Here is a 17428-nt window from a genome sequence, read left to right as displayed (position 1 = left end):
TAACCCACTGAGCAAGGCCAGGGATCGAACCCGCAACCTCATGGTTCCTAGTCGGATTCCTTAACCACTGAGCCATGACAGGAATTCCAGAACACTCTTTAAATTTGTAGTTTTTAAATTTGAAGTATAGTTGCTGTACAGTATTTTATATATTACAGGTGTACAATTTAGAGATTTGTGGCTTTTAAAGGTTATACTTCATTTATAGTTACTATAAAATATTGGCTATATGCCCCACATTGTACAATATGTCCTTATAGCATATCTCATACTTAATAGTTTGTACCTCTTAATTCCCTGCCTCTATCTTTCCCCTCCCCCTTCCCTCTCCACGCTGGTAACCACTAGTTTGTAGAACACCCTATCTTCAGGGATCCATGACAGGTGGTTGTTAAGAGTACTGGCCTTGGGGGCAAACAAATAAGGATTCAAATCCTGGCTCTGGCTCTTCCCAGCCTCTGAAGCTCAGTCCTGCATGTGTAAAATGGGCACATGGATAAAGTGGTGAGACGCAAATACGGCCCATGTCTTCTTGGAGCTGACCAGTTAAGAGGGTGAATCATGTAGTCAAACCAAGCCATGTCTAATGAGAGCAACACTCTGCAAAAAAGGAGTAGCAGGTCTGTTTGAGCATTTAACTGGGGGATCAGAAGAGATAAGTAGGGCAGTATAGGGGGAGGAAGGAAGGGAAGAATGTTCTATCATGTGCAAAAGCCCTGTGGTAGGAGGGAGAAGCAAGGGGAGATAGGTTGCTTCATACACTCTCTACTTGGTCATCTGTAGTCTGGGAAGGCCAAGGACCCCTTGGTTTTGTAGAGGAAGCAAGATAGGAATTCAATTATGGCCCAAGACCCCTAACCCACCTCTTTCCCTGGTCCCAGGTCTTTGGGGTAGTTGGCCAGGCTCCCCTTGCCCATCCCCCTCTCTCCCAGGCCTTTCTGGCCATCCCCCTTCCTGGGGAGCCAAGGAGAGGGGATATGGCCACACAAGGACCTACCTTTCCCTGGTGTCACTCGGAGTTGGTGGGAGGAACCAAGGAAACCCTCCTCCAGCTGCCTTAGAGCTTAATCTCCACTTCCTGGGCAGGCCCAGGTGTGAGGCCACCCTTCCCCAGGCGTCTGTGTCAGGTAGATACTCCTCAACTCCTCTGTCCAGGGCAACCCTCCCTTCTTTTTGGAGGGACATCCAGTGGCATCCGTACAGCCAAGACTTCCATGGGCTGGGACTGACTGAACCATGATGTGGGGCACAGTGGGCAGCGGCTCCTGAAAATCCTGATCCCACCCCCAACAATGGAGATGCTATTCACCCCACAGGGTTTCCTGCAATTGGCAGGTTACAGATGTGAAGGAGGACTGCAAGCAGGGCACCTGTGGCCACTGAGAGACGTCAGGTGTTTTAGGAACACCTGGAAGGTGGGAGAGAGAGGCACTGCTAGGAGTGGGCTGGGAGGTGTGGAAATAGGATTACATGACAGCACCTTCATCGCAGTCTGGCTTCTCAGCCCCTAGGTGTGGAGACCCAGGGAATGAGCCATATTTTGGAAAGTGGGAGGAGACAGACATAGCCCAGAAGAGAGGAGTCGTTTGTCTGGCACACAGATAGGTAGAAGGAAAGTCCTCTATGCCCAGCAGTAGCTGATGTTTGAGGAGAGAGCAGCATGCTGCAGGCTCAGGGCAGTGCATCCACCCTGGGTGGGAAAGATGGGGACTTAAAGTGTGACCTGGAAGCATGGAGTTCAGCAGACAGAAGAGTTAGCAACTAGCCCTGCACCAGCTGCCTGAGTTCTGATCCTGGCTTGGCTCTTTGCTGGCTGTGAGACCTTGGGAGCCTCTTTGGCTTCAGTTTCCTGGTCCATAGTCGGGGATGGTAATAGTGCTGACCTTAAGATGTGTCCAGAGATTCAACGAGCTGGATTATCCAATGTGGAAACCACTCATCACTTTTAGGATTAGTTTGCTGGAGCTGCCTTAATAAAGTACCCAAACTGAATGGCTTAAACAGCAAGATGTATTCTGCTACATATCTGGCAGCTAGAAGTCCAAGATCAAGGTGTCAGCAGGGTTGGTTCCTTCTGAGGACTGTGAGAAAGAATCTTTTCCATGCCTTTCTCTCAGCCTCTGATGGTTAAGGGCAATCTGTGGCTTGTAGAAGCATCACCCTGATACCCACCTTCATTTGCATGTGGCATTCTCCCTGTGTGCATGTCTGTATCTAAATTTCCCCTTTTATTTATTTATTTTTTTTAAGTTTTTATTTTTATTTTTTATTTTTGTCTTTTCTAGGGCTGCACTCACGGCATATGGAAGTTTCCAGGCTAGGGGTCCTACACCACAGCCACTGCAACTCAGGATCCAAGCCACATCTTCGACCTACACCACAGCTCACGGCAATGCCGTGTCCTTAACCCACTGAGCAAGGCCAGGGATCGAACCCGCAACCTTATGGTTCCTAGTCGGATTCGTTAACCACTGCGCCATGATAGGAACTCCTCCCCTTTTATTTATTTATTTTTTAAATTTTTTGGTCTCTTTAGGGCCACACCTGCAGCATATGGAGGTTCCCAGGCTAGGGGTCCAATCAGAGCTGTAGCCACCAGCCTATACCACAGCCATAGCAATGCCAGATCTGAGCCACGTCTGCGACCTATACCACAGCTCCCGGCAATGCCAGATCCTTAACCCACTGAGCAAGACCAGGGATCGAACCCGCAACCTCATGATTCCTAGTCAGATTCATTTCCACTGTGTCATGACGGGAATTCCAAGATGATACTATTTTGGATAGATTAATATTTTGGATATATTATGTTAAGTAAAATATACTATTACAATTAAATTTTTTTAATGGCTGCTAGAGAATTTAAAGTAACCCATGTGGTTCCCATTACCTAACTGTAGGACAGCACTGACCTAATATTTGAGAAGCCCTTAGAACAGGGCCTGGCCCATAGAGAACACTGGTTAAGTGCTGGTTAAATAAAGATTTCTCTTTAGAGGTGACTTGTTACCTGTGGCATTTTTAAAATATGATTTTTCTCACTCCCAGGGACTGGGAAAAGATGGGGACAAATTTCTTGTCTGGCCTTTCTATTATTGAGTGGATTTTGTCTGATATTTTGGAAACATAGCATAGGCAATGTGGTCCTGCCTTTTCCAAATTGTTTTCAGGTATTTTTTCCTCTGTCATTATAACTCTTCATCCACCATATTAAGTACAGGGGTTTCCTGAAAAATTGTTTCAAATTTTCCTGCTAACCACAAACAATTTTAAGCTGAAAGTATTTTCTTTTAGTTAGAATTATTATTGGGCAAGGTGGTAAACTATTGAAGGATCCTAACACGTATTGCCAAGTCGTTTTCTAGAAAAGCTGAATCAATTTGTAGTCCTGCCAGCAAAGTATGAATGTCTCCATTTCACCAACTTATAACTAAATTTTATCATCTTTTTTAAAAAAAGGTTTTGTTTGTATGCTTGTGTGTATGTGTGTTTATTTTGTTCTGTTGCTGATTCATTGGAGGAAAAAAGCATCCTGTTGCTTGTTCACTTATTCATTTGATGACCAGGAGGTTGAAAATTTATCTACTCAATTATTGTCCCTGTGCCTTTTCTCTTCTGATAATTGGTGCTTTGAATCCTTTGTCCACCTCTTCATGTCTTACTATTTTTTCTTATCAACTTGTATACCTTTTTTATAAGGATATCAATTTTTGTACATGTATTTTTTTCCCAAATTCACATCAGCCAGTACTGACTTACTGCCTTAATTCTGTTTCTTGTTTAACAGATTTTTGTGTTTTTGTACAGTCAATTCAATTGACTGTCCCTTTGTGATTTCTGTCATTACTTTTAAGTGCAGAACATGCCTTTCCAGAGAGGTGGTAAGCATCACTTTTGCTTTATTTTACCTTTTTGTAATTTCTTTCTTTCATTTCCTTAAGATTTAAAATCCCTCAGAGTTCCCTGGTGGCTCAAGGGTTAAGGATCCACCATTGTCACTGCTGTGGCTTGGGTCACTGCTATGGCACGGGTTCGATCCCTGGCCTGGGAATTTCTGCATGCCATGGGTGCAGCCAATTAAAAAAAAAAAAAAAAAAGGGAGTTCCCGTCGTGGCGCAGTGGTTAACGAATCCGACTAGGAACCATGAGGTTGCGGGTTTGGTCCCTGCCCTTGCTCAGTGGGTTAACGATCCGGCGTTGCCGTGAGCTGTGGTGTAGGTTGCAGACGCAGCTCGGATCCCGCGTTGCTGTGGCTCTGGCGTAGGCCGGTGGCTGCAGCTCCGATTCAACCCCTAGCCTGGGAACCTCCATATACCGCCAGTGCGGCCCAAGAAATAGCAACAATAACAACAACAACAACAAGACAAAAGACAAAAAAAAAAATTAATTAATTAATTAATTTTTAAAAAAAGGAGTTCCCACTGTGGCACAGTGGGTTAAGGATCCTGCATTGCTGCAGTTGTGACATAGGTTAATCCCTGGCCCCAGAACTTCCATATGCCACAGATATGGCCACACACACACACACACACACACACAAGCAAAGGACAGAGAAAGAGTATATGATGGCATTAAAAAAAAACTTAAAATCCCTTCTAGGACAGCACTGTTCAAATGAAATATAATGCAGGCCACAAAGGTGAGCCACACATGTAATTTAAAAATTTTTGGTAGCCATATTTTTCTTAAAGTGAAAAAAAAATAGGCAGAGCATGAAGGACTTTTAGGATAGTGAACTATTCTGTATGATACTACAATTATGAATACATATCATTACATATTTGTTCAAACCCATAGCACGTACAACACCAAGAGTGAACACTAATGGAAATTATGGACTTTGGGTGATGACGATGTGTTGATGTAGAGTCATTGATTGTAACAAATGCCCCAGTCTGGCTGGGGATGTCCATAGTGGGGGAGGGTGTGGGGTGGGGATGGGGTATATGAGAGCTCTCTGTACTTTCTGCTCAAATTTTCTGTGAATCTAAAACTGTCCTAAACAAATAAAGTTTATAAATTATTAAAAAGTGAAAGAACCAGGTGAAATTAATTTTAATCATATATATCATCAACCCAATATATCTAAAAATATTATTTCAACATGCAATCAATATAAAAATTAATAAAATATTTCATTTGGGGGGTACTAGTCTTTGAAATTTGACGTATTTTATACTTAGAGCTTACCTCCATTCGCACAAGTGACAAGCCATGTTCCCAATGCTCAGCCACACATGGCTTGTGGCCACCAGATTGGTCAGTGCAGGCACAGAATTCGATTTGACCCCAAGGGAGGGCAGAGGGAAAACATTCTGGTAGCCCAACTAACCACCCTCTTCACCTTCACCTCCCATTTGCTCCTGTCTCTGGCAAATTCCTGCCCAGCCAACTTGGGTTTTCTTGCCTTCCCCAGTGACCCCTGCCTGGCTCTCAGATGCCGTCCTGGACACCTGTGTCAATGACCCACCATCTTTGGCCTCCCAACCCCTCCACCACCCCACCCTGTCCACTGCCACCTCCCACTCCCAACCTTGGGCTGTGGGTCCCACTCAGGAGTGTACCAAGGTGAGGGAGGGGCATCCTTGGCTCTCCGTCCCTGCAGCTTGATGCTCTGATGACAGCCTCAATAGTAATAATTATGAAACACTTACTGGGTGTGCAGTGTGGGAGAAACACATGGGCAATCTTATCTAATCCTCCAGACCATCTTGAAGATTGGAACGTAATGCACACAAGGGCTCTCCTATCTGCTAATAGGGCATAATCCTTTTTGCCTTCCTCCTTGCCTGCTCCTCCTAGCCTGTGGTTTGAGGAGACGGCGTGGGAGTAGGGACAGCTGCTGCCCCCTCCCGTCCCGGCCCGCCACTGAAGTCTGTGCTCTGGGATATTTCTTGGAACAGGTCACCTTCCTGCCCCGGGCAGGATATCTTGGTGACTGTAGGAAAAGCCCCCAGGGGAGGAGAGAAGCGGGCGGGGACGGGGCGGGGCAGGACTGGCGCTCTCTGGTGGGGAGGTTGGACACATACCTGACCCGCAAGGCAGAACCAGGAGTGGGGAGGCCAGGCGGGCCGGCGGACTCGTCCTGGATGCTTGCACCCCGTGCCCCCTTCGCCCAGGGTATGATGAGCGGCGAAGTCGGGGACCTGAGCCCCCAGCAGCAGGAGGCACTGGCCCAGGTGAGGAGATGCAAGGACCGGGAGGTTCTGGGAGGGGCTGAGCAGCAGCCTTCCCCCACCCCCAACCAACCCCATGGTACAGATGGAAGGGGACCCTGGACAGCGCCTGTCCAGTGTGGCCCCAGAGTGGAGTCGCGAGGCAGCTGTGTAGCCTACACTGGACAAGAGCTGGTCTCTGGGCAACAGTGGGACTAAATCCAGCTTTCCACCTCTGCTGACTGACTCCCCACCACTGAGCCCTGGCTCTTGATCACCGGTTGGGGAGGAAGTTGAGACTGCCATCTGCTTTGGGGCAGGCTTGGGCAGACTCCCATATCTCCTGCCCAGATTGCAACATTTGTTTGGTTTCTCTTCCTGGCTTTTCTGACTCCCAGGGGCCCAAGCCCAAACTGGAAGGGGTGTTGGTGATTTCAAGAAAGTCCTCACCTGGTAACGTTATGAACATGGGAAAGGTCTTAGGTGCCATAGCATTAATTTTGTTTGCAGATGGCCAGGGACCAGAAACTGTGACTTCAGGGTTGGTGTGGGGAGGTGGGGAGGAGGAGTGTCACAACTCTAGCTAGCACCTTAAGCCTTTGAGAGGGCAGTTTCAGATTTGAAGGAGAAGCATTTCTTTTGAGTCTCCCACTTTGAGGAGGACCTGAAGTTCCTCCAGGGAAGAATGAGTGCTTATGTTTATCTGGCACCTGCTACAAGCCAGGCCTGAAGCTAGGGGCTTTACCTGCACAAACTCTTTTGATTGGCACACATTTATCATTATCCTCACTTTACAGATGAGGAAACCAAGGCTCAGAGAGGTTAAGCCACTCGCTTCCCAATTCAGACTCAAGATGTAGTGTCAGGCACAATGTCCTTAAAAATGTTCTTGTTGGTCTGCATCAGATTTGCCAGGGATCTTTGTAAAACAGGGATGGGGCAGCCCTACAGAACGATGGTCCTGAGGGGGAGAGAATTCCCCCCCACACACACTGAGAAAGACCCAATTCTTCTTGCCATGGTGGGCTGAGGGGAGCCCCATTCCCAGGTGGCAAAATAGTCCAAGCATCTGCTATTAACTGTGGAGGGTCCCTGGGCAGGACTGTCTGGCTGACAGTCCTGCCCAGGGGAAGGGTCTGGGATGGGGCTGGGGCCAAGCAGCATGGGAGCTCCTCTGACCATTATATTCCCCCCCTCCAGTTCTGGGACAATCTTCAGGACCTGCTGCCCACCCTGCCTAATGCTGACCCACTTCCTCCTATGCTGGCTCTGAGGTGAGGCCAGCTGGGCTCAGTGGAGGCAGAGAGTGGGGGGGGGGGAGGAGTTTCAGGTAAGCAGGTGGAGATTCTAGGGGAGAGCACTGCAGAGCCAGGTGGAATCTGAACTCCACTCCCAATCAGCATGGCATAAAAACCCCATTGAGCCTAAGTTTCTTCATCCATAAAGTGGGCATGAGGCCACCTCCCCAAGGGTTGTTGTGAGTTAAATAATAGGATGTAGTGCCTGACACAGGTGGGCACAGGGTCAAGGTAAGGTACGAATTAACACCCAGGAAGTTCTCAGGATGACTGTCCTGGCTGGGCCTTGAGTAGATATCACCAAACATGGTCTTCAGGGCTTGTCTTTAGGTCTGTCTCCAGTTCCTTGAGACAGGGCTGTGTCATCCTCTTAGGGATCTGACACCAAGTGCCCAGCAAACATTTCAGGAAATAGGGGTAATTAAAGGTGGAGAAGGAATTTCTTCTAGGAATTGCTGCAGCAGTGCAAAATAACCAGAGTAACAGAAACCATCCCAGGGCTTAGGGAAAAAAATCATTTCAACTCAGCATACCTCATGGAATGGGTTTGGAACTTGAGCCATAGGAGAACTCAGAAGCCAGGCTGGAAAGCACACATGTGGTGCATTGACAACACCAGCTTTGGAATCGAACAGCGATTGTGGCACGGTGCTCATGCAAGTCGCCTCACTTTCCTCTTCTGCATAATGGGTGTAATGCTGGTCTCTACCTTCACAATGATGTGAGTCAGCCATGAGGTCACAGGCATGCACAGCATCTGCACAGAGGAAGCCCTCCCATCTGTTGTGTTCTGTTTGGTTAGTTTTTCTAAAAAGTATTTTTAGAAACTTGGAGGTCCTCGCCGTGGCACAGCGGTTTAACGAACTGAATGAGGATCCATGAGGATGTGGGTTCGATCCCTGGCCTCGCTCAGTGAGTCGGGGATCCGGCATTGCCATGAGCTGTGGTGTAGGTTGCAGATGCTGCTTGGATCCTGTGGCTGTGGCTGTGGCTGTGGTATAGGCCGGCAGCTGTAGCTCCAATCGAACCCCTAGCCTGGAACCTCCAAATGCAGAGGGCTCAACCCTAAAAAGCAAAAAAAACAAAAAAAAACAAAAAACAAAAAAACTTCACAAACTTTATTCCTTAGAACCGTTCTAAAAAGGTTTATGGAAAAGTTGTGAAGATGGTACAGAAAGTTCCCATCTTCTGCACATTAATATTTTACTTTCTTATGGTACCTTTGTGACCTTTAATGAACCATTGTTGCTATGTGATTAGTAACTAAAATCCATATTTTATTTAGATTTCCTTAGTTTTGCCTTGTCAGGATCCTATCCAGTACACCACTTTCCATTTAGTTGTCATGTCTCTTTAAGGCGCTCCTGGCTGTGGCAGTTTCTATTCCATTTTAACCTGTCATTTTCTTTTCTTTCTTTCTTTGTTTTTTGTTTTTTGTTTTTTGTTTTTTGCTTTTTGCTTTTTTAGGGCCGCACCCGAAGCATATGGAGGTTCCCAGGCCAGGGGCTGAATTGGAGCTGCAGCTTCTGGCCTACACCACAGCCACAGCCACGTCAGATCCGAGCTGTGTCTTTGACCTACACCACAGCTCACAACAACACCGGATCCTTAACCCACTGAGCGAGGCCAGGGATCAAACCTGCGTCCTCATGGGTGCTAGTCAGATTTGTTTCCTCTGAGCCACAGTGGAAACTCCTACATGTCATTTGCATACCATTTTCCACCAGAGCTAAAGAAGGAATGGGACAGTAGATTTCTAAACAACTTCTATAGAAAAGAAACCACATTCTGGTTCTCAGTAGAAAAATCTCCTATAGATACCACAGAGATTTTTTAAAAGCCAATAAAAGAATATCAGGTATAATTATGCACTAATGAATTTGAAAATCAAAATGAAATTGATACATTCCAAGGAGAACAAAACCTCAATAGATCAGTAAATATTAAACACATTTAAATTGTAAAAAAAATGTCCTCTTCCCTCCAAAGTCAGGCCCCAGTGGCTTTGTAGGTGAATTCCTCCAAAGTTTGAAAACCAGCTAATTCCTACTTATACAAATTGTTTTTTGAGGGTTTTTTATGGTTTTTATTTTTTCCATTATAGCTGGTTTACAGTGTTCTGTCAATTTTCTACTGTACAGCAAAGTGACCCAGTCACACATACACACATACTTTCTTTATTTCTCACATTATCATGCTCCATCATAAGTAACTAGACCTACTTATACGAATTGTTTGAGTTCCTTTAAAATATATGAAACACTGTGGCGTAGGCCAGCAACTGTAGCTCCACTTAGACCACCAGCCTGGGAACTTCCATATGCCACAAGTATGGCCCTAAAAAGCAAAAAATAAATAAATAAAATAAAATAGGGAGTTACCGTCGTGGCGCAGTGGTTAACGAATCCGACTAGGAACCATGAGGTTGCGGGTTCGGTCCCTGCCCTTGCTCAGTGGGTTAAGGATCCGGCGTTGCCGTGAGCTGTGGTGTAGGTTGCAGACGCGGCTCGGATCCCGGTTGCTGTGGCTCTGGCATAGGCCGGTGGCTACAGCTCCGATTTGACCCCTAGCCTGGGAACCTCCATATGCCATGGGAGTGGCCCAAGAAATAGCAACAACAACAACAACAACAACAAAAAAGACAAAAGACAAAATAAAATAAAATAAAATAAAATATATGAAAGAGTGAAAGTTACCTTATGAGGCCTGGGTACATTTGATTCTACATCCTGCCTCAAGACTCCTCGTACTTCAGCTTCTTCTTGCAGCCCAGAACTTTGACCTGTAAAATCAGAGGACATGCTCTGGAAGGTGAGACCCCAAGCTCAGGGGCTCCCCACCTCCCACACACTGTACTCCAGGGATTGACCCCAGGGGTGAGCCACAGAGGCTGGGGACCCTAGCCCTGCCCCATTTTCACATTTCTTCTTCCTTCCTCCTTGGAGCACTTTGTGCATCAGACCCGGGTGCCCCATGGCCCTCCTTCTGCCATCCCCACCCCCAGTTCTCTGTCTGTGGAGCCAGAGATTCTCTGGCAGGGCCTTCAGGGCAGGCAGTCTTCAAGCCCTGCTGTGTCTCCACAGCAAATGGAGTTCCGCAGGCAACAGGACCTGGACAGCATCCCCACGTGGCAGCCCTCAGAGGTGAACCCCTCACAGCACCCCTCAGACCTCTGATGTCCCCTTAATGCACCCACCATATCTGGCTGCCCAATGGAGCAAGGACATGGCCTGATGGGCTGCTTTGAGACAGGACCTCTCCCTTCGTCCAGGTGATCCAGCTGTATGACTCGGGTGGTCTGCGCGGCTATGACTACAAGGGCTGCCTGGTATGGTTCGACATCATCGGGACCCTTGACCCCTAGGGCCTCCTGCTGTCAGCCTCCAAGCAGGAGCTGATCCGGAAGCGCAGCAAGGTCTGCAAGCTGCTTTTGCAACGGTGTGAGCTGCAGAGTCAGAAGGTATGGTGGGGGGGCATGTGGTGGGTGCCTTGCCTGTCCAAAATGTGGCACCAGGACCCCTGAGGGAGATGCCCTGCCCCCACTTTGCCCTAGCCCTCATCTCTGGTGGGTTGTGGCTTCCCCTATAGTCCCCCATGAGCATCTAACGTGTGTGGCACTCTCTGCTGGTGTGTGCCAAGAGTCCCTCCCCAAAGCCCTTTCCCCCTGACCTTGGGGGAGATGCTGACCCTGGATGCAATGGGTGCTCTAGCTTTGTTCTCCTGGATCCCTGGGAACAGTGGACAGTCAGCTTTGCTTATGGAAAAGATGTCCCTTGATTGTGTAACTAGAAAACCCGATGAAGGAGCCATTGCTTTGGGTGTCCCTGAAAGCAGCAACCCTTGAAACTGGGCCCATCCCTTGTGGGTCCCTAGGAGCCCCTAAGGAGTTGATACCAAAAAAAAAAAAAAAAAAACCAAAAACCAAAAACCAAAAAACATTGAGTCCTGTGGGGCCAACTTTGCAGGTCGTCCCCTGGCCCCTGACTCTGTTTCCTGGCCAGTAGCCTTCAGAGTGAATTTAATGCCAAGTTGGTTGGTTTTATGAGTCTAAGTTTCTAAAAGAGCCTCAGATGAAGACCCCAGGGCAGGGATGCTGTTATGTCCCTGTGGGATATTTTGGCTAATGGCTCACTCTACATGACGAGGACAGGGCCTGTGTCCCCAGCAACTGGTACAAATAAAGGCTCTCCACTGAGGTTTGTGGCAAACATGAGAGAATTAGCACCATATTTAGTGCCTGGCTTAGCAGATGGTCAGCTTTGCTTACAGGAAAGATGTTCCTTGATTGCATAACTATAAAACCTGATGGGGGTTTTCTCAAGCAAGATGGCTGACTTTATAAGGTCAAAACTATGTGTCTTCTACTTCATAGATGTTCCCATTGTGAGAGAACATGATAGAAGATGACATGAGGAAAAAGAATGTATTATATGTATGACTGGATCACTTTGCTGTACAGCAGAAATTGACAGAACATTGTAAATCAACTATCATAAATTTTTTTTAAATAATATCTGCTAGAAGTTCCCTTCGTGGCTCAATGGTTAACGAACCTGACTAGGATCCATGAGGATATGGGTTCAATCCCTGGCCTCGCTAAGTGGGTCAAGGACCTGGCATTGCCATGAGCTGTGGTGCAGGTCGCAACGCAGACTTGGCTCGGATCCTGTGGCTGTGGCTGTGACTGTGGCCAGCAGCTGTAGCTCTGATTCGACCCCTAGCCTGGGAACTTCCACATGCCAAGGGTGCCACCCTGAAAAAAAAGAAAAAAGATATCTGCTAAGATTTACCAGGCACTGGCCATGTGCCACACACTGGGCTCATTGAATCCTCACAGCAATGCTATCAGAGCCTGGAATTATCTCCACTTTACAGGCAAAGAAAGTAAGGTTCAGAGGGGTTAAAAACCCACCTGAGGCTACACACCCTTCTAGCAGCATAGCTCTGGAAATCATTGTAAATCAACTATAATAAAAATGTTTTTTAAATGATATCTGCTGGCTTTGACTCAACTGTGAGACCATATCACTGGTGGACAAAGTATGCTATTGTACTTAAAGATATCTGGTGACCAACAAACAATGTCTTTCATCAGTTAGCGAATTCCAGGCAACAGTGCTGAGCAAACAGTGTGATGAGGCCCACCTTGCCAGGGCTCAGAGGTGGCACCTCCTCAGACCCTAGATGGGCTGGGTCTATGTGGAAACTGCTGTGGGCAGCTGGGATGGGGGAGGCAAGGTGGGAGGGAGGATGCCTGGGTATCTCTGGACAGGATCTTCTGGCTGGGGCTGTTGTCTAACCCATATGCTGCTCTGTCCTGTGGAGCTGGGCAGGAAGGTTGAGACGATGCTGATGGTGTTCGACAGGGAGGGGCTGAGCCTCAAACACCTGTGGAAGCCAGCTGTGGAGGTCTACCAGCAGGTAAGGCAGGAAGCTGGCTGGAGGCCACACCAGCTTCCAGTCCATGGAGGAGGGGGTCCCCTCCCAGCCCCCCTGCCCAGAGCAGCCAGTGAGGCTGACCTGGATCTACCCTCCAAGGAGAAAAAGGAGGAATAGCATCACCAAGGATGAAGGACATGCTGGCGGAGAAGATGGGCTGGGCTGGTCAGGGGTGGGTGCTCCCCTCTCAGCAGCATCAGAGGCCACAGAATTCCAGGGATTGGGGTGTTGGAATATGGCCTTGATGGGACTCATCTGGACCCCACAGTTTTTTGCCATCCTGGAAGCAAATTATCCCTAGACGCTGAAGAATTTAATTGTTGTTCGAGGTGAGCCCATGATGGGGATGATCTCCTAGGGAGGGAAGGGTGAAGAATGGAGGGGTGGGGAATAGTGGCTAATCCACCAAAATCAGGGATTCTCAAACTGTCCTTTGTGAAGAATCAGTTTTTGTTTGTGTTTAGTTCAGTCCTTCACAGACTGATACTTTTGGAGTATGCAAAATCATGCTCTGGGAGTTCCCGTCGTGGCTCAGTGGTTAACAAATCCAACTAGGAGCCATGAGGTTGCAGGTTCGGTCCCTGGCCTCACTCAGTGGGTTAAGGATCTGGTGTTGCCATGAGCTGTGGTGTAGGTCGCAGATGCAGCTCGGATCCTGAGTTGCTGTGGCTCTGGTGTAGGCCGGCAGCTATAGCTCCAATTGGACTCCTAGCCTGGGAATCTCCATATGCCACAGGTGTGGCCTTGGAAAAGACAAAAAAAAAAAAATTATGCTCTGGTATGTTGCAGCAGTGTCAAATATGTACGTTTCTAAACGTTACCTGTTATTTTTTTACCTGTCTAGGTGTGGACTGGTAGCAGAGGGCCCATGGGCCATACCTGGAGCAAGAATGGTCCTTGCAGTGGCCATGGCCATGGTCTAGTGTCCACTCACCCACCCTCACTGCATGTGCTCAAGGGTCAGATGATCTGGCTTCCAATCAAGTCTATTGAGAAAATATTTTTAACCACATTGAGCCTCAGTTTTCCCATTCTGTAAAATGGGGATGCAAGGGCACCTTCCCTCTAAGATAGCTATGGGATCAAATGAGACAGTCTGTGGGGAAAATGCAGCACAGAGCCTGGCCCACAGAAGGCACCAAGTAAGCTTGAGCGATCCATCCAGGTGGGACATGAAATCTAAAGGAGATGTCCCATCCACTGGCACCCAAGAGGATACCAAGGCAACCTGGGCAAACCTTGAGTATAGAAAGGAAGAGGCAACACTGGGAAATCAACAATGCTAGCTCCCTTCAACAGGGCAGGGGAGGAGGCAACCATCTATTGAGAGTGTTTAATTTGACCCCCATTTTATGGTTAAGGGCATGAAGACTCAGAGAGGGTAAGCGACTAACGGAAGGTCTCACAGCAGGAAATGGCAGAACCTCGGTCTATCCAACTTCTGTCCAACCCATGCCCGGCAGCTGTGACTGTGTATCCAAGTCCTCTCTGGTCCAGCTTCTCCAGGGAGTTTCATGTGTTTGAGCCCCCAAGCTGTTCCCCGTGGCCTTCAACTTGGTCCAGCTGTTCATGAGTGAGGAGACTCGAAGGAAGATGGTGATTCTGGGAGGTGAGTGACTTGACTTCCAGGCTGTGCCTGTCTCCGCATCTGCCTGGAAGCAAAGGTCAGTGCTAAAGGCCACATTTCTCCCTGCATCCTCTTTACTCAGGTGCTGACCTTGGCCTGACCCCCATGGGCCCTTGCACACTCATTCCAGACTTTGGGCCCTAGATCATTGTCTGGGTGGCCACAGGAGTAGGTGCTCTCAGGAGTAGGTGTCCAGGAGAGCAAGCCAAGGACACCTCAGGTCCCTTCCCTGGGCTTGGCTCCTCTGCCTCTGTCAAGTCTCCCTGAGCCTCCACAGAGCCCTAGTCCTGTCCCCACAGGCAACTGGAAGCAAGAGCTGCCTAAGTTCATCAGCCCCGACCAGCTGCCCGTGGAGTTTGGGGGGCCTATGACTGACCCTAATGGTAACCCCAAGTGCTTGACCAAGGTACAACTGTGCCCAGAGGCTGGGGGGGAGGGGAGATGGCCATGGTGTAGCACTTGCTCACCTACCCTCACCCATAGATCAACTACGGGGGTGAGGTGCTCAAGAGCTACTACCTGTGCAACCAGGTGAGGACACAGTATGAGCACACAGAAACTGTGGGCCATGGCCCCTCCCTGCACATGGATAACGAGATCCTGTTTCCTGGCTGTGTGCTAAGGTAGGGCCAGTGGCCACACCACACCTGGGTGCAGCTGGGAGGGGCCTGGCGCTCAGGCAGGTGGTCATCTGTGGGGCCCTGTCCCTGCAGGTGGCAGTTCGCATCAGATGGAGCAGACATCAGCTTTGGGATTTTCCTGAAGACCAATATGGGGGAGTAGCAGCGGGCCAGGGAGATGACAGAGGTGCTGGTCAGCCAGCGCTACAATGCCCACCTGGTGCCTGAGGATGGGAGCCTCACCTGTCTCCAGGCCGGCGTCTGTAAGAGCTTTAGGGTTTACTGGAGTTGTTCCTCCTCATAGCAGAGAAATGATCTGACTTCTCTTGGCCTCTCTGCCCCTACTTCCTGCTCTTGGGAGGGGTGTGGGGTCTGAGCAAGCTCCTAGATCCCATGGGGCCAAGGGTATTGGCCTCAGGTGTTGGATCTGATGAGTGGCCCCCAGGGGTGGGTACAAGGGCAGAGACACATTGTGGAGAGCAGGGTTCACAGCCGTGGGCTCAGCTCCTGGGGAAGCCCCCTCCTGGCACTGGACAGGCTAAGGGATAGCTGGAAAACAGCCATGGGCTTAGCATCAAGGGCCCCAGCCTGCCTGTGTGCCTGGACCACCTCATTCCGGGAATCCCAAAGAGATAACTCTTTTAGGTGTTTGTCCTCCATTCCCAGGCTTCCCAGGCCAGATGTGGTTTGGTCAGTTTTAGCGGAAGCAGTGTTGCCCAGGAACACTGCTGACCTCCCACCTCTGTGGGGAACAGAGCTAGAAGAAGGGGAATCCAAGGTTGACGTCCCCTGGAGGAGAGTGCATTTTGCTAATGCCTTAGTTCATACATACCTCATTCACCTCTGTGGAAAAGGGAGAATTAGAAGGATGGAGACAGAAAAACCTGGAGGACTCAACATGTCCCAGAGTTCATGTTGGACCTTGATGTTGAATGAAATGCCTCTGCAAAAGGCATAAGAGGAATTCCAGTCATGGCTCAGTGGTAATGAACCAGACGTATCCTTGAAGATGTGGGTTTGATCCCTGGCCTCGCTCAGCAGGTTAAGGATCCGAAGTTTCCATGAGCTGTGGTGCAGGTCATAGACGTGGCTCAGATTCTTCATTGCTGTGTCTGTGGGGTAGGCCGGCAGTCACAGCTCCTATTCGACCCCTAGCCTGGAAACTTCTGTATGCCACGGATGCAGCCTTAAAAGACCAAAAAAAAAAAAAAAAAAAAAAAAAGAGGCACGAGAAAGTGGTTGGTGGAGCTCAGTCCTCCCCTCTGGGGAAAGCTGGGCCCCCCTCTGGATTGGAACTTCAGGATGAGGGAATCCCACTCCCCCACCCCATCTGTAATTGTCAGAAAGTCAAGGATTCGGGGAGCTGTGAGTGCTGATGTAAATGCCCATAGAAGGGACTGATGCGTGCTGCTGCTTATTGTTATTCCTTTAATCAGCAAAAGCATCATCCAAGGAGATAGATGTTAGCAAGGACTGGGGGCTGGGCGGGGGTTGAGACTCTAGTCCACCCACAGTTTCGGGCTGCCCATTCCCAGGGGCACTGGGCATGCAGATGTGCCGGGCTTTGTGTGCTTACCTCCTGGTCCTTGCAGATGTCCTGCGCTTCGACAACACCTACAGCCTGATGCACACCAAGAAGGTCACCTACACTGTGGAGGTGCTGCTCTCTGACAAGGCCTCTGAGGGGAGGATTCAGGGTCTTGGGGCAACAAGACAGTCTCCACTGCAATGAAGACCTTGGCTGCCCCGTGCCTGTGCTCTCCAATCCCTTAGCAGCCCCTCCCTGTCCCCTGCTCTCCCAGGCAGGGTGCTGCTAGAGGTGACCGCAGAGAGCCACCCACCTTGCATCACCATCTCAGCTCCCTCTGGGCCCACCTGGCTCGGTGGCCAAGGAGGAAGAGGACCCCCAGTGCATAGGCCACCCTGAGGATTCAGATGGGCACCTCATCCCCGTTCACAGAGAATGAGGATGAAAACCCTGAAGATGAACCCAAGTCTACTGAGAAAGGGTCCTACCTGCAGAAGCTACACTTTTGGCCCATCCCTGGACTCACCCTGGCATCCTGATTTGGGGGTGTGCACGTGAGCCCCCCGGACCTGCAGGGAGCACAGCTTCAGGCCTGAAGGGCAGGGAAGCCCCATTCTCTGCATGTAGGGGCTCAGCAGGGCTGGGCAGGGTCAGCTGGAAGCCATTGGGTGGAGGGACAGGCAATGCTGAGGGTCTTGGTTCCAACCACCAGCCTTCCAGGGTTGTTCTACCACCTTTGAAGGGAAAATCAGAAACAGAGA

General features: G+C 49.2%; 1 pseudogene across 1 annotated transcript; it reads left to right on the top strand.

Moving 5' to 3' along the window:
• The first annotated feature begins 5977 nt into the window (after positions 1–5977).
• LOC100739639 (SEC14-like protein 4) lies at positions 5978–17018 on the top strand (annotated as a pseudogene). Its single transcript, XR_014825927.1, has 12 exons — positions 5978–6179; positions 7356–7429; positions 10222–10237; positions 10506–10596; positions 10725–10913; positions 12779–12874; positions 13161–13221; positions 14418–14501; positions 14819–14925; positions 15003–15142; positions 15233–15402; positions 16732–17018. The product of XR_014825927.1 is annotated as an SEC14-like protein 4 (transcript).
• The last annotated feature ends 410 nt before the right edge of the window (positions 17019–17428 follow it).

This window comes from Sus scrofa, chromosome 14 (genome assembly GCF_054392235.1).
Source record: "Sus scrofa isolate SSC_HxYL_T2T_F1_AM1 chromosome 14, Sscrofa_HxYL_maternal_Yorkshire_Landrace_v2.0, whole genome shotgun sequence".
Classification (NCBI taxonomy): Eukaryota; Metazoa; Chordata; class Mammalia; order Artiodactyla; family Suidae; genus Sus; species Sus scrofa.
Note: the sequence above shows the minus strand (reverse complement) of the source record. Positions and strands in the feature narration are given on the sequence as shown.